This window comes from Fundulus heteroclitus, chromosome 3, assembly GCF_011125445.2.
Source record: "Fundulus heteroclitus isolate FHET01 chromosome 3, MU-UCD_Fhet_4.1, whole genome shotgun sequence".
Lineage (NCBI taxonomy): Eukaryota > Metazoa > Chordata > Actinopteri > Cyprinodontiformes > Fundulidae > Fundulus > Fundulus heteroclitus.
Genome location: NC_046363.1, coordinates 4,400,071 through 4,420,383, shown reverse-complemented (window position 1 = coordinate 4,420,383; position 20,313 = coordinate 4,400,071). Strand labels below are relative to the sequence as shown.

The following is a 20,313-nucleotide window of genomic DNA, read 5'->3' as shown; positions in this document are numbered from 1 at the left end:
AGAGGCACACTCATTTGCTTTTGCTGTAATGCTCTGTTTGGTCTGGGGGTTTGAAGCAGCAAATAAGGTTGTTCCAACACAAGTCTCTCCACAAAGCTGAATTAGATGCTTTGCACAGCTACTCAATAACTTTCCCAATCATATTCTGCAATAATTATTGACCCGTTATTCACCTTTTTCCGTTTCACATGCAATGACTTACCCTTGTTTTGAAACCTCTATACAATTTTTGAGATGATTCTTTTTATATGTATTTATATGATTTCACTTTTCTGTCAGTTCTGAATGAGGATTAATAGTGATTAATATTTCTTTGTGGTTACCTCATTGCAGATGCTATGATTTAATGTGGTGTGGGAGCCAAGGTGAAGCCTGAGGTAGTCACCTCAGACTGAATGACTCCTTGGGAGCGTTTAGAACGGCGACACTTGTTTTTGGGTTTCCACTGGAAGTAATTGGGTAAAGCAACAATTTAATAGGAGCAGGTAATTTGGCAGTGCTGCATCTGTAGATGACAACTCAATTTGGTGCCTGTGCAAACAGAGGAAAATGGTGGGAGAGGAAGCGAGGATGATGGAGCCCTGCAGAGCGTGATATTACATTTTTATGTATTTGTGTGCGTGTGTGTACACAGTACGTCTGTGTCTTTCTTTTTGCTGCGCCTCGTTCTTTTTCCATGTCTTCAACTCTCCTTCCTTCGTCTTGCTCCCCGCAGCCATGCCTGTCTTCCAGCAGGACTCCCTCCGTCCCCCCCCAGCTGTCTGTGTAAATGGCAGCTGCTTCGGAGCGGTGGTGGCACAGCGAGCCTGTCAAACTCCCAGTGTACAGCTCCTCTCTGTTTGCTTCCCCTCATTGCTGCTGCAAAACAACATCCAGCATCATGAAATCCCCGGCAGCTTCCCAGCCCCACCCTGCTGCCGGCCAGCCAGTGATGGCTGTAATGCTGCAGCAGGCTTTCAGGGCTTTGCTTACAGACCAATCCTGAAATGGATAAAGAACAATGAAAATAATGTATTGCATGCCAGTAATTAAATAAGGGACTGCCTAAAACACCGATCGGAGACTCAAATAAGCAATGGTTCAAATGACTTCATTCAGTTTATTTCTGCAGCACCAATTCACAACACATGTTGTCTCTAGGCACTTTACAATAAAAAAAGCCAACTATTAAAGCAAGTAAGACCATTTCAATAGTTGTCTTAGGGAAATCAAATAAATAAGAGTGTGTTATTGCGTCTCTGCATATTTAAATTTAAATTACAAAGCTTATGGGCTCCCAATGAGGATGATAAAACAGTCTTTAACCTCGGAAGACCCAAGAACTTTAGTCCAAGCAAAGGCTTTTAGTCACTTGAAAAGAAAGGCTGAAGAAGATCAGTTTCTCTTCAAACATATACATGTTTGATCAGTTGTCCACTTCATTTACAGATCTGTCAGGAGAAAGAAAAATATATGTGTGAAAAGAAACAATTTTGCAGGCGTCAAAAAGTCACTGTTTAGGCTACAGAAAGGTGGACAAAACTCCAGCCGTCTGAACACACTGTGTGCTATTTGCCAAGAGAACGGCAAACCCAGAGGCAACTTGTATGGAGATGCCATTGTTGAAAATAATTTCTAAGAGATGTGATCCACATTGTCAAATTGCTGGGATAGGTCAATAAACAGGGCAACACTTAACCTTTGTTAATCTAATCCCCAAAACACATCGTTTAATGCTTTTAGGGCAGCAATAGCGGTGCTGTGGTGCCCCAGTGACAGTGGAGCAGAGATTAGGGAGTTTGTTCTGCAATTTCAAAGGAGAGCCTTTTGAACTGGCCCTCCTAATGACTTTATCCAGCAGCTTCCTCTCAGCTACATAAAAGCTGCTGCTCCAACAAACCTCTCCATAGAAGATGGCTGATGGCACCAGAGTCAAAGAAGGTCTTCAGGAGCAACCCCTTCCTCTCCAAAAGATTGGGTACACTAGAAGATATAGCAACCAGAAGCAGATCTCACAAGATTCCGTTTATATATTTGGTGGTTTCAGTTAAATCAAATTCAGATAGCCTTACTAATTAGGAAGGTAAGTTTCTTGCCGAGCTGATGCAAAATAATCCAATGAGCCTCTATTTTTTTTTTTTTTTTTTTTTTTTTTTATCGCTTGGTCCAGGCACAATCTCATTTTTTAAGGAGGTTTCCAATTTTGGTGGAAATTCACATTATTTTGCCCCTTTACCCAAGACATACATGTCGAAGAATGTTTATTAAATATGTTTAAGAATTCATCATGAAAAAAAAACACCAGGCCATCTGAACATAAACAAGGAGGGAGATTCGTTTCCACTCAAGAGTAAACAGATCCTGTTCATGAAAATGTTTAAAGTCTCTTTTGAGCATAACGTGTGTTTTGCATCGCTAAATTAGGAGGCGATGAGCTAGGATATTTAATGTTAGGCAGAGTCGGGCTCTCTATTACAGTAACTGACTTAGATTCAATGAGTCACAGATGGCTTGCTCCTACAGGGGCCTGTGAGGGACAGGTGACCAGATCAGGGTCCATAGCTCCTCTGCACTATGGCAGAAAGGTGACTAATGCAGAACATTGAGGAACATGTGCCTTCAGTTGATCAGGGTGTGCTGTGGACAGTTACTGTCACAGTCAGCTACATCAGGCTGTCACAAACAGAGGTGCATCTGTTGGATCTAGTTCTCACTTTATGAGATTTCCTGGGATTTGTTGGACTTTTCTCCTCTGTGTGTGCGTTCTGCTCACGCTGCAAGTTTTCACATGTGTGTGCCTCTAAGCCACAGAGACGTTGATAGCAGCCCATGCAGAGTCAGAGACACAGACCAGTGGCTTCTCCTAATGAGCAGGCTGTTGTTGGTCTGCCGTGGGGACCCTGCTTCAGGGCTGCCACTCCCTGCAACATTTCACAAACTAATTAAGCAGTGAAAGTCTTCTCTTATACATGAAAGTCAAGCAGAGCTCATCTCAAAGAAAGAACCCAGGAGAAAACAGTACAATAGCTACTTTTTTCCAAGTATGTCCCTTTGCCTTTATTTGCATAAAGCTCTAACTATAGTAGAAGCAACGCATATTGCTCTCTACAGAGCCTTACAAATTATTCACATTCTGTCAATTTTATTTATGTATTTTGTCACTTTACAACACAAGAGTTTAATTTATTTTATCAGGAGTTTATGTGACAAGCAAACACAAAGTGGAGCCTAACTGTGAAGGGGAAGGAAAATTATTCAAGGTTTGCTGAATTTTGGAGAAAAGAATCAGAAAAGTGTGAGTTACCCCTAAGCAGAACCTATCTTTGGCTACGGATTCAGCTGAAGGTCCTTTGGGGTAAGTCTCTACCAGCTTTTCACATCCTTTTACTCATTCGTTCTAAAACAGCTCGAGATCAGTCAGATTGGATGGAAAACGTCTGCAAACATCCAGTCCTGTCAAAAACATTTATTTGGATCTTTATCCGGAATTTGACTAGGTATTTTAACACATGAAGGTGGCTTGATCTAATCCAACCCAAAGTATCCATAGCTGTGTATTTAGGCTGGTTGTCCTGCTAGAAGATGAGCCTCCATCTGGTCAGCCTCTAAGAGGTTTTCTTCCAGGATGGTCCTGGAGTACAGCTCTATCCGTCTTCCCATCAGCTCCCAACAGTTTCACAGTCCCTGCTGAAGAAAAGCTTCCCCACAGCATGATGCTGCCACCACCATGTTCTTAATGGGTAAAATGGTGCGCTCATGTTAATGTGCATTGCTAGTTTTCTGCCACATACATTCATCTACTTCTACATGTTTGCTGTGTCCCCTTTTAAGGTTTGAACCAAACGTTCTTATTGACTAATTCCTGCCACTTCTCAATTCATGCCAGACTTTTGATTCCACAAAGTCTTCCATCTGAGGTGTGGAACCCTGCATCGTATCTAGATTTATAATTCCCTGTAATTAGTGGTATCAGAGACAGACGAGAGCAAAATAGCACTACACTTCTGAGATTTATATTAGTAAACTGTTTTGAAACCCATGCAAAATGTTTGTTCTGCTTAAGAATTCTGTTTTACTTTTTGCTTGCCTATTGCAAAAAATTCCAATATTTTGAACTGAAATAAGGAATTGAGTATGTTCAGGGGATATGAATACTTTGGCAACACTCTGTAATTAATGGTTCTTTAATTAATTGATTAATATGTAGGAGGAGCAAGTTACATCTCTGTGTATTTGACTTTTTGCATATCAGTAAAGCAAAGGTTTTGTACGTGAAATTTGTTAGTAGCCCATCAATATCGAAAGGAGCAGAGCCATTTTTATCATGCTTTAAAATTAGGTGAGAAACAATCACTCTTATTCTAAATTCCTTTAAAGAGGAGGCTTTAATGTTTCTAAAACAAGTCCCCAATATTTTCTTTCACAAATACCTTCAGTTTTCGTCACACTGCACTTTAAACTCACGAGAGGCCATTTAACTGTCTGTCAAATATTGCAGACTCTGCCTGTGCAAATTCTCAGTTATCTGGGTCATCGCAACAGCAAAAAGGCTTAAATCGGAGGCAATGGATTTAACTCAGGTTTCGCTCAGTTTTCCTGAAAACATTTTGACGCCATATCAGGAGTCTTTGTCAGTTTGGGTGGCCCACACTTCAGCAACTAGTAGTTGGTTTGCTGCTGTTTTTAAGGACATGGAGGCCCATCCTCCTAGGTGCATTCTAAGTCAGATGCAAATCAATGACCCACCCTCCACTGTCCTGGGGTTTTGGAGGCTATGGGTTGGAATGAGTGGAGTACTTGGTCATCTGAACCATGATGAGACTGCAGATGTCAAGTAGGCCAAACAAAACTAGCAGAAAAAACAACACCGTGTCTAACACAGAGGAGAAAACAGAGAGACAGAAAAACGTTGTCATTCCATATGTGTCAGGAGTTTTTGAGAAATTTCAAACCTAAGAACATTCAGACAAAAATAAGTTAATCCCAAAGACACTATAAGTCTATCGTCTGAGGCTGCTCCTATATTTTCAAAAGGGTTTTCATGGTGTTTAGTTAGACAAAATGTAGGCAAGGTTCAAACATTTTTCTTTTTTCTTTGTTTAATCAGCTACAAATCAGACATGGTGACACTTTCAATAGTAGTTCTACTGGAAAAAATATTCTTTATTTCCTTACCTTCACACAGATACCAAAGGTTTTCATTTATACTCACTTGCTGTGGATACTTGATTTCTATCAGGTATGTAATTTTAGGCAGAAATTTCTCCTAAACCCATCTAGGCTTAAGGGATATAGGCTGCCTTGAAGGAATAATATTTTGGATCTGTCTATATTCTGTACTTCTTTAGTCTAAGGAGTGTGTGTGTTGGCTCCAACCTGGACAATTAATGTTTTCTTAAGTGTTCATTTAAAATGAATGCCAGAAGAGGAGCCTGTCATTTGGACTTCAAGATTACGATTGATTGCATGAAAATAGAAACAAGTTTAGAATATGTGATCACGTTCTGTTACCGCAACGTGAACACATCACATCAGTCAGACTTTCTTCAAAATTGCCATGCTAAAATGTTGCATTTTTTTCAGTTCTGCTGCCAAGAAGCACCGCTCACTTTGGAAATCCAGAGAGCTGATTGGCAGGCAGGGAGGCTGCTGTCAGCATCATCTCTCCCCCTCGTCTCGCTCACCAGCCAGCTGCACCTCCTGTGATAAGACCGTCGTTTATTCTGGGCCCAAAAATACCGGATTCAATCGGGCCATCTGCTGATCGCTTAGAGTTTCTGTCTGTCTTCACATAAACTGCAGCACATATTTCTGTCAGTCAGGCAGACAGGCCTGTTTGTGGACCTCTGTAGTCTTTCCCTTTCATTTATTTTACCAGTCTGCCGGAAAAACGGCTGCCAGCAGAATAATCAGCAGGATGAAAGTTGCAACCCTGCCCCCTCCCCTCCCCCCACCCGCAAAAAAAAGACAGAAACTAAAAGAAAATAACATCTTTTGAATCAGTCATCAGTGGTAAAATACAGATTTTGAACTAGAAGATTGATTACACAGAGCAAGTATTTAATTAATGCATCTCACAAAAAGAATGAGCAGATGAGCAAATGGATGCAGTGAGTTTTCTTTTGCTACATCCTCAGCCTGTGAGAACAATGATGAGCCAGTGTTTAAAAGTCTGATGTGAATAAAATGGCCAGGTCTCCATCAGGAAAGAGACAGCTTGCTTTGGGCTGTCGTCTGTCTCTGTGCAGTGTGGAGTAAGGACAGGTGTTTGGAAGAAGTGTAGAAGACGGCCACTTCTAAGTAGATGTCAGGAGTATATGTAGCTTTCCTATTACACAGAGATTGTGTAATTGTCAAAATAATTCATATTACTAAATGCTCCATTAAAAAATATTCAGACCCCTCAGATTGCTCACCTGAGCAATCATGAAATGAAAGTAGTGAGCTGCTGCTGGAAGATTATAATACTTGGAACATATGACAAGGGCATCTGGAGAAGAGCCTGCGTTGGTTTAGCACCGTGTGGCTTGGTTCATCCACAAAACAGGACTAGTCCAATCTGCAATGCCAATTAGGTCTGCAGAGAAGATTATGAGAGCTGACCTTCCCTCCTGGATGGACGCTTATAGATGTTTAAACTTCAGCTTGGTGCTACAGAGCTATATTGGCAAAAACCAAACAGCCACAGAGACTATTTCCTCCCCCAGGCAGTCAATTTGTTGGTATGTGAGACTCTTGAGCGAGCAACTACAGGCAGCAGAGAAGCATTTAACTTATTGACAAAACTGAAGGAATGATTTTTCTTTCAGGTTCAGGGAAGGAATCCAGGAATCCGATTTTGATAGTCTGAAAAGCAGAATCACAGCTCTTTGTGCTCTGTCCTTTCCTTGTCATTCACGTCTCTTCATAGTTACTTCTGGGCTTTGATCAGGCCTGCAGTGTGCTGCTCTCTGTCTTTGCACTGTTTGTTCTTATGAAACAGACCTAAGAACCTGGAGGAGGGATGCTGCAGCGTTATGTTGTGCAATGAAGAGCCGTCAGACATTCCGCGATTACTTTCCCCAAACTTGTTCGTTAGATATAGTCAAAGGCGTCAAACTGCAGCTGCGGTGGTGAAGCTTTCTTCTAGGCTGCCAGTTGCCACCCTCCCAGATGTTCCCACACCATAAACTAAGTACTTTGCTGCTTAGAAAGGATGTTAATCTTGTACATACTCTGCAAGAACCAAACTATTTATAGTCTCTGCCATTTTACAGAGAGAAAGATTATTCCACTGTGGAAAGTATTGAAGCAACTGTCAATATACTCAAGAGTGCTTGTTTCAGCAAAATGACCGCAGGGTCAGACTGAGGGTTTGAAGAAATTGCAAAGTGGCGGTGGCCGAGAGATGATTGGGACTTGTTCTGTAGCCACTGCACTTGGCCACTTTTAAAATATTGTTTTGTCAAATATGAGGCTGACTGCTTGAAAGCTGAAGCTTTAGGACAAACTGGGTCATCAACAGGACAATGATCCCAAAAACAGCAGCTTACCTACGTCAGTATGGCTGAAAAAGAAAAGAACCAAAGGTCCGGTCCAAGTCCAGGCCTCAGCTTTCATATACTGTAATGTTCTTATGGGAGCTGTGTAGAAATGAGTGACAACAAACCTAAAACTCAAACTGTGTTGACATGAAGTGAGCCAGATAGTCAAGTAAGACCGCTGAGAGATCTCATTCAGTTCTGGGATGAGTTTAGCTTTTTGCCCCGACTGCCTCAACAGTCATGGACACGACCTTTTCCCCATCAATGGATATGCATGAGTTAAAATATAAGCCATCAAATTTAGGTCACTTGTTTGGACGGTGTGGAGAAAGATGGTTGTAGATGTAGTGAAGGAGATATTTACCGTAAATACCCAACATACAGAACAGACAACGGCAGAAAACTCCACCATGTTTGGATGAGAAGAAACTTCATATCAGCCTTTAAATAAGTCTTTTCCACAAAACTTCAGACCGCTTCCATCTTCTCAACGGGTGCTCCTTTTTTCAGAAACTGAGCCTGTCTGTGTTTCCATCCCTCCAAACATGCACCCACTCTGTGATAATCCCTCCGACTGCTACGTCAAATTTTTCAGCTCTCAGAAATTGCTTGTGAAATGAGTAAAGCTACGTGCAGAGCGGCTGGGTGCGTCGTTCCCCCCGTTTTCTGCACCTCTTCCACCTCTCCTTCACTCAAGTGTTTCCATTTATTATGTGGGTGACATTCTTTGTCTGAAGGACATTGGCGTTCAGCCAGGAGTCTCCGCTGGGCCAGCCCAGCCTTTTAATTGAAACCCTTAAAGAACTTTCTGTTGGCACAAAAGCCCTCATGTGGGCTTTGTTGCAATTAGATTGACCAGAAAAGCCAGTGAACCTGATGAAAGGGATTAGGAGGAATGTGTTGCCGGGATATTATGTGAAGTGTGCCGCAGCAGCTTTGGAAAGAATTAGTAAAGGCTCGACCTGTCCACCACTGGTCAGGGGAAAGGACAAATCACTGATTAATGGAGGGAAGGGGGGGAAGGCTAAGCTTAAAACCTAATTTCACTGCAATATCTGTTGAACATTGTGCACGCTGCTCATAATGAGCAGACCAGGCTGTATAACACCCTGCAGCTCCCACCTAGGGTCCAACAAAGCACTCTGAAACGTTTAGGGCCAACTTCATTATGCGAGGTGGCCCACTGTGAAGGTTTAACCGGCAAGCTGTGGGGGGATCACAGCGCTCTGCTCCAGACCACTCAGATCCATAAAGGCACACGCGTTATGCCTTTGGTGCTTCTTCATACTTTGTGAGATTGTCACTGGAGCTGGTGATCTTTGGTGTTTTTCTCCCTGCACATATTTTTCTTTGTTGTCCCCACAAAACTATTGCTGCTGTGATGCAGATGAAGTAAATTTGATCAGTAATGGAGGTGAATTCAACCAAATACCAAACAACGAGAAAAAAAAAACAAAATGAGTGTTTGACAGGTAAAAGTGACATTTAAGAGGGAAAATCCATGCAGAAAGACCTCATCAGGTGGATTTTTTTTATAACAGTGATTTTAAACTATTAAACTATTATTGTTATCATTATGAAATACAAAATCAATCATTTGTATGACTGCTACTAACAACACGAGTGATATTCCAACCATTGTCGATACCTGCTTATCTGTGCAGGGGTGACGGTGTGCCATACAGGACAAACAAGCGTGCACAGCACATCTAAGGGCTATTTTCTAATTAACCTAACAGTCGTGTTTTTGGACTGTGGGAGGGAGCTGAAGTACCAGCAGAGAATCCACATATGCACAGAGCAAACATGCAGATTCCATGCAGAAAGAACCCAGGCTGGGATTTGAACCCAGGACCTTCTTACTGCAAGGCAACAGTGCTATCAACTGCAGTGCTGTGCAGACCACTAATAATAGTAATTATTATTACAAATAAAACCAAGCTGTATGCATGTGGGTATCATTAAAGCAGTTGTTCACTTTACAGTGAACATCAGTCATTAAAACAATGCTTTGCTGCTAAGTATTTTTGTAAATCAGACAGAGTTATCATGTTCTGATGGGTAGAAACTAGATCTTGGGCTACCCAGAGATCCAGGGCTACAGTTATACTAACTCGTCTCCTACTTTTCCTGAGCATGATTTGAGTTTTCACACTCAGTGGGGCTGCTTCAAGGTGGATTAGGGCTTGCTGCTGTGAGACCAAAGTTATTCTTAGCTTGATCATAACCCTGTCCTCAATTCCCAAGCACTTTATAAAAAGGCGAGCAAATAGAGCGCCGCTACATGTAAGAACCGGGCCTTTTATTTCACAGAGCACCTCTGCAGTTTTTTTAGGGGAGTTTTGGAAAAGATGAACTGCTGCAGCGTTGAGGTCGCACAGTTGAAGATCCTTTTCAAAACCTCAAAGTTTTAAAATGACATCTTCACATGATTTGATTCCTGATTTGATAAATGCAACTTTGAATTTTTTTGTCTTCTCTTTAGGTTAAACCGTGGTTTGTCTGTGTGACCTGTTTCCCATCAGATCATCAGCCTTTAAAACGTGAAAGCAGAGCTCCTGTGTGCAAACTGCCCCCCAGTGGAGAGACTGAAATACACGCAGAGTTGTCCCAGTATTTCCTCATGTGGCCACCCGAGCTTCTGCTCTAGCAATTCGAATGAAGTTAATCCCAGACAGAACTGGGCTGCAGAGTGAAGGTGAGTTCTAATGTTACTGGTTCTTTGCTGTCAGAAACAGAGAAACACATGATTCTGCAGCTGTCTTGTCTGCATTATGTTTCTATCCCTGAAGGGCAGCTCGCCTCATATCGCCTCTGCACCGACTCACAGCGCCATGGTGAGTGCTTGTGTGGGTGGTGAGGGTCAGCTGGTGTTGTGAATCAGGCCGCTGAGGTGTCAGGGACGGCTTCTTCACAACATCAGGGTTCCTCCCAGCCATTTCCTGCTGGAATACATAACTGAAGGACAGCACGGCGGAAATAAACCTTAAAATAATCCCCAGTTTGGAATGAAAATGTCTCCATCAGTCTGCTATAATCATGCACAATGGTCTGAGTGTGTGAGAGTTTGCTGCTAACATGTCTGTTGTGACTGGATGATCATTTGCTCATTAAACATTTCACTTCACACAGTGCCAGCGACTGTCCACTGTGGCTACATGCTCATCCAGGAGGAATAAATGACTCGATGGAATCGGCTACATTTCCTTAAATGGAAGACTTTTGAACCAATCTGAATAATAAACTGAAATTGACTTGGAATGTGTCTGTATGACTGGACTGAATGCACTTTTCTTTTGTAATGAACCTTGAGACAATATGTGTTGAGAATTAGCCCTATATAAATAAACTGAACTGATATTTTAAAAGGGCAACTTCAAAAATGTTATTTAAATAAGGCAGAATAACCTCTAACTAATCTAATTTAAAGGAGCTAAAAGCAAGATATATACTGTAAAATCAACCTAAATCATTCCCATTTGTAACCTGGGATGGAAGTAACATTCCCTATAAACAACCGGTCCTCTCCATCAACAATGTTTTGTCCAGGGGTCCGTTCTTCGTACGTTCCCTATCTCCTCTCCCTATCTCCTCCGCTTATAAAGCTGCGATCTAATCCTGCTCTCGAGCAGGCTTAAGTTTGCGCACATGTTGCTATGACAGCAAGTCCAAGATGAGTTTCGAATAACCAAACGATCCAAGATCATGCCAGCTAACTGAGTTAGCGAAGTAAGAAGAACGGGCCCCAGAAGTAGCAGAGAATACAACATTATATACCTCTATATAATGGATGTAAAAATTCACAATAACAACACACCATTTAAAAATTAAATTGTTGTGATTGGCAAGCTGTTGTACTGATTTGAGCCATAAGGTGTCAGTATTACTTATAGGTCCTAAGTCTACAGGCTATCAAACATGTTCATTACATTTTTAGCACAAAATCATTTTCAGATAATGAGATTTCACCTCCCCAGTTTTGTCTATTTTGAGCTAATTTAAAATGGACTGTTTTTATTTTATGTAAATAAGTTGTAGTTGGCCGCTTCCCCCTACTCAAAGTCTACACTGGGACTATATAGCCAGGAAAATGGCTGCCAGCAGAACAGTAAAGCCGTGCATCTTTGACCTTGAGTCAGATCCAGAAGCAGAGGTGAAGCTTTCTGAACAACCAGCAAGGATCAGCACAGTCAAAACAAAATGAATTAATTCACACATACCATATTATCAAAGGACAGTTCCCCATCAAGCTTGTGCTCTGTTTTGTAAAGGCAGCCGCTACCTGACCCTCCCTAAACATTACAACCAGCTACCATAACAGCTGGTGTCATGCACATCATGCTTACTCACTCTGTCTACCCAGCTAGCATAATAACACTCTACACACAACATTTTTTAATCATTCATCAAATGCTACGATCAGGGAAATGTCCTGGGGGAGCCCCCTCCTGCGGATTGGTCATCTAAAACCAGAACTTTCTCCAGAAATCGCAAACGTCTGTCGGGGTAACCCTATAGGCTATCAGTAGCGTTAGCTACAAGAATACAACAAGAATACAAAGCAAACAAGACAAATCATTAAGGACTTACATCCCCATCATCTGCAGATTTCCAACGAATAGTAGGGACAGAACTTTTCTTTGGTAAAAGTCTGTTGGTAAATCCTGCTGTGTACTGTACTGTCTGTAGTTTTCCAAATACTTATTCCGTGACAATGTCAAGGAAGGCTGCCCCTGGCTTGGACATTGTCAGCAAAAATAAAATTAAGTCACACATCTCTATTCTCCACGCTTGGGAAACTGTGCACAGACAGATGTTTTATTGCAGCCAACAACAAAACATTTGTCCTTTCATGCAGCCATTGTGCAGTGCATACATAAGGAAAACCAGCTAGGTGAGGGAACAGTGCCTGCTGATTGGGATGCAATATTTGGGAGGTTTTTGAAACGGCTCATTTTTAGAAGAAAATATTAAGTAATTACCAAAAACAGCTGGATTGTGTTGTTTCTTTTAGCACTCTGATTGCAAAAAGAGAAATGTTCATAATAAGTCACCTTTAAGATTTTAAAAGAATTCAGACATTGATACCAGCAACAACAAGTATATACATTCCTTAATATTTTTTTTTCTAATTATTTCATTCTACAGAATTATTCAGAAATTGATCAAAATTATTCTGAAATATATTTTTGTTAAATATCTACACACAGAACTTCATGACAAGAAAAAAATACGCTTTTTGAAAAGATGTGCATCCTCTGTTGCCAAGTGCACTAGTCCTGCTTTACACTAGCTCTCTGTTTGCTTGCATTTCTTTACTCTTAACCTTTTGGCTGTCAGGCAAAATCCACAGAAAAGTTGAACTAAATAACTTTCAGTTTTTTTCTTCATATTAATCACTTTTGAGAGAAAGACCAGATGATGTTAGCTGTAGCATCAATTTTTCATGGCAACTTAAGCTAATCAGTACAAGATGCCTCCCTTTACCACAGAGGACTGCAAAGCTCTCCAGAAGAAAAGCAGTTAAGGAAAAGAAAATTCATCAGGTTGAAGTGAAGGTGGAGGTAAATGCTGTATGTGGAAATGAAACCACCTTACTGGTGAATCAGTGATAAGACTGACAGACAGCTAACTACCTCCACCAAGAAACAGAATGCTGATGAGAGAAAATTAGCAGTCCTCCCTGGGAATCTTGGTGCAAATCCAAAGGATAAATTCCTTCCTTCAGATCTGAGAAGACAGCTAGCAGGAAGAACTGTGCACCTAGATGAAACTGTCAGGCACTGCAGAGAAATGTGTAATGATTGGAAATAGAGGACCCAGATTTCAGACAGACAAGATTAGATAGTGTTAAGAAGCAGTTTATTGAGGCGCTAATATAGAGAGTGATTGAGCGGTAAAACCCAAAGTAACTTGCCTTATCAATAACATCGTGTCTGATATCTCAGAGAAAATATTGATGACCATGGATGAGCATCCAACAGTGAAACACGTCCTACATACAGAAGCCATTGATGTTGAGAAACAACAATCAAAAATCCTGAAAGAGGATTTCATTTATTTGCTTGACAAAGTTGCAGGTCTCAAAGTCAAGGTGTTTTTCGTGGACCTCTGCTAGCAGTTGGGCGTGGAGATGAGAGACTCAGCAGACTGCTGATGCTCAACTAATGGCTTAAACATGTGCTGCTTAATCAGAGAAATTTATCTTCTGGGTATACTTAAGGCTGATGGGTTTTGTCTTCATAACACACGAGTAAAACTTTCCACTTCCGACATCATTTTATTCTGTGAATCAAAGCAGAAGCCTCTGCCGCATACAAGAGACAACAATAAAGCCCACAACAACTAATAAGACAGCATTCAGAATGACATCTGCAGCCTTCTGAGGTAAGGATGAACCATGGGGGACAGAGGACCCAGAACAAGGCTTCTACGTCACTACAAGTGGAATCTCCCAGACTTCAGCAGGACAGCAAGTGTACCCCAAACCATAGCCTTGACAGAGGACCCCAAACCTTCTTCCTCACCTGCCTTTCTGCTCTGTCCACTCAGCGTAGACTCCCCTCTGCCAGACAACATGAGAAACCTTGTTAAGATCAGAATGCAACTCACACCATGCCCAAATCCCACATTTTCTCCAGACAACCTCTACCATTGTCCAGCCTGAGGCACTGAATCAGCATCCAACAAGGTTTGTTCAGCTACCCCCCCCCCCCCTCCCAAAAATCAAACAAAAAATGACAACACACATCCTCCTCCGCATATCTGGGATGATGGGCCTGTTTGAAGATATTCCAGAAGCAAACTGAAGTGTACAGGGTCCAAATGATAAGACTATCGGCAGTGATTATTTACAGGAAAGGCTTGAACCCAGATGAGAGAATGCTGTAAAATCTCTGTGCTAATCGGTAACACAAAGCTAAGATTAGTAACGTTATACTTATTCTATTTCCTGTCAAGTGCAGCTTCCAACAGAAATAATACCAGCCACTAGGTCACTTGAACCCATCCATTTTCCGTCACGCTTGTCCCTTGTGGGGTCGTGAGGGGTGATGGTGTCTATCTCCAGCTGTCACTGGGCAGGAGGCGGGGTACACCCTGGACATGTCGCCAGTCAATCACAGGGCAACACAGAGACAGACAGGACAAACAACCATTCATGCACACACTCACACCTAAGGAGAATTTAGAGGCCAATTAACAGTCATGTTTTTTGACTGTGGGAGAAAGCCGGAGTACCCAGAAAGAACCCACTCATGCACAGGGAGAACATGCAAACTCCATGCAGATAGACTCAGGGTTGGATTCAAATGCAGGACCTTCTTGTGGCAAGGCAACAGGGCTACCCACTGTTCAACTGTGCAGCCCGGTCACTTAAACCAGCATTATTTAACCTTTTTTAGGAAAATTATTTTTAATCAATGACCAAATTACTAAGTATAATCTTGATGTTATGTTTTAAATAGAAAAATTGTTAGATAAAAATAGTAAGACATCTACACTGATAGAGTTACCAACAATGATATTCCAAGCTAGAATAGGCACCATAAGAGAGGAGGAGAGGCAGCAACCATGTTTCATGATTAACTAATGGTAAAAATATGTTCTTGGAAAGCTTGACTCTTTCCAATTACTGGCTGTTATTGCTCAAGCCGGTTTGATGAACGTTTACAGGCCTCTGAAATCCATGCATGCCCCCCCCCCCCCCTCCCCCTCGACAAGGTGTTCAATGACATCTGTATGTTATGTCTGTATTTCACAAAAAAAGGCTGAATCACGTTGCCAAAGTAGGCACCCTGGAGTTACAGAATGCCAGCCCATGCAGGAAGCTGTCCAAACCGATTCTTTTTCAAAGATCTTAAGCTCCAGCCCTAGTTGTAAGAAGGGTAGAGTAAGACACTGGAATTCAATTCAATTCAATTCAATTCAATTTTATTTATATAGCGCCAAATCATGAAACATGTCATCTCAAGGCACTTTACAAAGTCAAGTTCAATCATATTATACAGATTGGGTCAGATTATACAGATTGGTCAAAAATTTCCTATATAAGGAAACCAGTTGATTGCATCAAAGTCCCGACAAGCAGCATTCACTCCTGGGGAACCGTAGAGCCACAGGAAGAATCATCTGCATTGTACATGGCTTTGCTGCAATCCCTCATACTGAGCAAGCATGAAGCGACAGTGGGAAGAAAAACCACCCATTAACGGGGAAAAAAAAACCTCCGGCAGAACCGGGCTCAGTATGAACGGTCATCTGCCTCGACCGACTGGGGTTACAGAAGACAGAACAGAGACACAACAAGAGAAACAAAAAAGCACAGAAGCACACATTGATCTAGTAATCTGTTCTACATTAGATGGTAGTAGCGGGTGAGCCGTCTTCTCTGGATGATGTCACAGTTAACAGAACGCCAGACCAGGTGTACCTACTATGAAGAGAAAAGAGAGATAACAGAAAGTTAAAGCAGAAATGACAACACATAATGCATAATTGAAGAACAGTAGAACTCAATATAGTGAGAAAATTAGATCCTGATATACTCCAGTAACCTAAGCCTATAGCAGTAAAACTATAAAGGTAGCTGAGAGTAACATGAGTCACTAGTTATAATTTTTGTCAAAAAGAAAAGTTTTAAGCCTAGTCTTAAAAGTAGACAGGGTGTCTGCCTCACGGACCAAAACTGGGAGTTGGTTCCACAGAAGAGGAGCCTGATAGCTAAAGGATCTGCCTCCCATTCTACTTTTAGAGACTCTAGGAACCACCAGCAGACCTGCGGTCTGAGAGCGAAGTGCTCTGTTAGGAACATACGGGGTAATCAGAGCTCTGATATATGATGGAGCTTGATTATTAAGGGCTTTATACGTTAGAAGAAGAATTTTAAATTCTATTCTTGATTTAACAGGAAGCCAATGAAGGGAAGCTAAAATTGGAGAAATATGATCCCTCTTGTTGATTTTCATCAGAACTCTTGCTGCAGCATTTTGGATCAGCTGAAGGCTTTGAACTGCATTTTGTGGACTTCCTGATAGTAAAGAATTACAATAGTCCAGCCTTGAAGTAACAAATGCATGGACCAGTTTTTCAGCATCACTCCTGGACAGAATGTTTCTAATTTTGGCGATATTCCGGAGGTGAAAAAAGGAAACTCTGGAAACCTGTTTAATATGGGATTTAAATGACATGTCTTGGTCAAAAATAACACCAAGATTTTTTACTTTATTACCAGAGGCCAGATTAATGCCACCCAGATTAAGTGATTGGTTAAGAAGTTTATTTTTTGAGGACTCTGGCCCAAAGATTAAAACTTCGGTCTTGTCAGAATTTAGATGCAGGAAATTTAAAGTCATCCAGCTTTTGATGTCATCAAGACATGACTGCAGTCGAAGTAATTGATTGGATTCATCAGGATTTATGGATAAATATAGCTGAGTATCATCAGCATAACAGTGGAAATTAATCCCATGCTGTCTGATAATTTTGCCTATCGGAAGCATATATATAGTAAAGAGAATTGGTCCAAGGACTGAACCCTGTGGTACTCCACAGGTGACCCTAGAGTTTGAGGAAGATTTATTATTAACATGAACAAATTGGAATCTGTCTGACAGATAAGATTTAAACCAGCCTAATGCTTTCCCCTTAATCCCTACAGTATGTTCAAGTCTTTGTAGGAGAATATTGTGATCAACTGTATCAAACGCAGCACTGAGATCTAACAGGACAAGTATAGACACAAGTCCATTATCTGAGGCCATGAGAATATCATTAGTGACCTTCACCAGAGCTGTTTCAGTGCTATGATGAGCTCTGAAGCCTGACTGAAACTCCTCAAGTAGGTCATTACTTTGTAAATGTTCACAAAGTTGATTAGCAACTACTTTCTCAAGAATTTTAGATATGAAAAGAAGATTAGATATAGGTCTGTAATTTACTAACTCATCTTGATCAAGAGAAGGTTTCTTAAGTAAAGGTTTAATAACAGCTACTTTCAAAACCTGTGGTACATATCCATTTACTAAGGATAGATTAATCATATCTAAAATAGTGCCACTGATCAAAGGGAATATGTCCTTAAACAACTTGGTTGGGATTGGGTCTAACATACAGGTAGAAGGTTTAGATGAAGCTAAAATTTTAGATAGCTCAGAAAGCTCTACTGCTTCTAAACAGTTCAAACACTGCACAGATTCTAAAGATTCCTCCAATGCTGCCTCACTTACTGAGGACGAGGTAATCATGTTTGGGAGGATGCCAATTATTTTATTTTTAATGGCATCAATTTTATTTATGAAGAATCCCATAAAATCATTACTACTAAGAGCTAAGGGAATGGATGGATCAACAGAGCTGTGGCTCTGGGTAAATTTGGCAACTGTACTAAAGAGAAATCTAGGATTATTTTTATTCTCTTCAATTAATGATGAAAAATATGCTGCTCTAACTCTGCGGAGGGTCTTGTTATACAACAATAGACTGTTCTTCCAGATTAAGTAGGATTCCTCTTGGTGTGTAGAGCGCCATTTTCTCTCCAATTTCCTAACATTGTGCTTCAAGGAACGCAGCTCTGAATTAAACCAAGGAGCCAGTTTTCTGTGAATAATCACCTTCTTTTTCAAGGGAGCTACATTGTCTAATGCAGAACGCAATGAGGAAGTCACATTGTTAGCAAAGGTATCGATTTGTGAATGGGAAGAAACAGCAATGCTGCCATCTACAGGGCATTTCTGCAATACTGAGGATATTAAAAAGGGGACAGACTCTTTAAGTTTTGATACAGCATTATCCGATAAAAATCTACTATAATGGAACCCTCTTTTGGGGGTGGAGAATTCAGTTAGATTAAACTCAAATGTTATTAAAAAATGATCAGACAGGACAGGGTTGTGAGAGAATACTGTTAATTCTTCACAATCAATGCCATATGTCAGAACAAGGTCTAAAGTATGGAGCCGAGAGTGCGTCGGTTCATGCACATTTTGAGCAAAACCAATTGAATCTAGGATAGTTTTAAAGGCTACACTAAGGTTATCACATTCAGTGTCAACATGGATGTTAAAATCACCCACTATAATAACCTTATCAGTATTTAACACCAAATCAGATAAGAAATCTGACAACTCATCTAAAAACTGAGTGTAAGGGCCTGGTGGACGATACAAAACAACAAACAGAAGAGGTTTTATTGCTTTGCAGTTTGGATGAGGGAAACTGAGGGTTAAATGTTCAAAAGAACTGTAGTTATTATTTGGCCTGGGACTAATTAATAAATCAGACTGAAAGATGGTTGCCACTCCTCCTCCTCTTCCCACAGATCTGGGAATGTGGAAATTTGAATAACTGGAGGGGGTTGACTCATTTATACTAACGTAGTCCTCTTGTAGCCAGGTTTCTGTGAGACAAAACAAATCAATCTGATTATCAGAAATCAATTCATTAACTAACAAAGTCTTTGGAGGGAGAGACCTTATATTTAATAGACCACATTTTATTATTTTATTTTTAGGTTCAAGGTGGACCATATTGATTTTTATTAGGTTTTTATGATTTGTTCCTTTTAGATCAGTTTTTGATCTGTTAAGTTTTGGCCGTGGGAAAGACACCGTCTCAATAGGGTAATGGGTGGGTAACAGTACAGAAGCTGCAGAGAGGTGTGTTAAACTACGGCTCTGCTTCCTGGTCTGGACCCTGGGTTGTCAGCATTTAGGAGGACTAATAAATCCGGCCAGATTCCTAGAAAGAAGAGCTGCACCCTCCAAAGTAGGATGGATGCCGTCTCTCCGGATCAGACCAGGTTTTCCCCAGAAAGTTCTCCAGTTATCAATGTAGCCCACGTCGTTTTCTGGACACCACCTAGACAACCAGCGGTTGAATGATGACATGCGGCTAAACATGTCATCACTGGTCAGATCAGGCAGGGGACCAGAGAAAATTACAGAGTCCGACATTGTTTTAGCAAACTCACAAACCGAAGCAACACCAACTTTGGTGACCTCTGATCGGCGTGACCGGGTGTCATTGCCGCCAGCGTGAATAACAATTTTGCGGTATTTACGCTTATCCTTAGCCAGTAGTTTTAGGTAGGATTCTATGTCGCCTGTTCTGGCCCCTGGCAGGCATTTAACTATGGTCCCTGGTTTCTTTAGTGCCACATTTCTCATTATGGAGCTGCCAATAATTAAGGTCGGCTCCTCGGCGAGATTGTCGCTCAGAGGGGAAAATTTATTAGAAACGCAGATGGGTTGGTGGTGATCTGGGGTCTGTAATCTAGAGCTATGCTTCCTACGAACTGTCACCCAGCCAGCCTGGTTACCAGGCTGCTCGGGTGCTACTGCTTTAGGTTCGCTACGTGAAGTTACTCTATGCGGCTCCGCGCTAGCAAAAGAGCGGCTATCAGCTGGTTTTTCAACAGCACGGAGCCGGGTCTCCAATTCTGACACCCTCGCCTCCAAAGCTACAAAAACACTACATTTATTACATGTACCATCATCACTAAAGGAGGCAGAGGAATAACTGAACATCTGACACAGAGAGCAGCAGATAGGAGACTTAGTCAGAGCCGGAGAAGCCATCATGAGGCTAAGGCTTGGCTAGCGCTAGGCTAACGCTAGGCTAAAGCTAGGCTAACGCCCTATTATCACGCCAAAGAACAAACCGTGTGAAACACGAGGAGTTCCCAAACGTGATGAGCAGCCACAGACAATGTTTTAAAAGTGCTTATGTTTGGAAACAGATGTTACAGCAAAGAGGTTTAAAGATAAAAAGCGAGAGAGCCTGGAGCAAAGCTCCGTCGTTCACACAGCAACAA

The 20,313-nt window shown here is 41.4% G+C and overlaps 1 long non-coding RNA gene across 2 annotated transcripts in view; it reads left to right on the top strand.

Annotated features, from left to right (window-relative positions):
- LOC110366563 overlaps window positions 1-10,763 on the top strand; it is a 41,772-nt gene extending 31,009 nt beyond the window's left edge. Inside the window, exons 4-5 of one of the 2 annotated variants that reach the window (XR_002426778.2) lie at window positions 9,988-10,200; window positions 10,635-10,763. This is a non-coding gene — a long non-coding RNA (uncharacterized LOC110366563). The remainder of the gene's footprint in view (window positions 1-9,987; window positions 10,201-10,634) is intronic. The other variant, XR_004928333.1, reaches the window with a different exon arrangement.
- The last annotated feature ends 9,550 nt before the right edge of the window (window positions 10,764-20,313 follow it).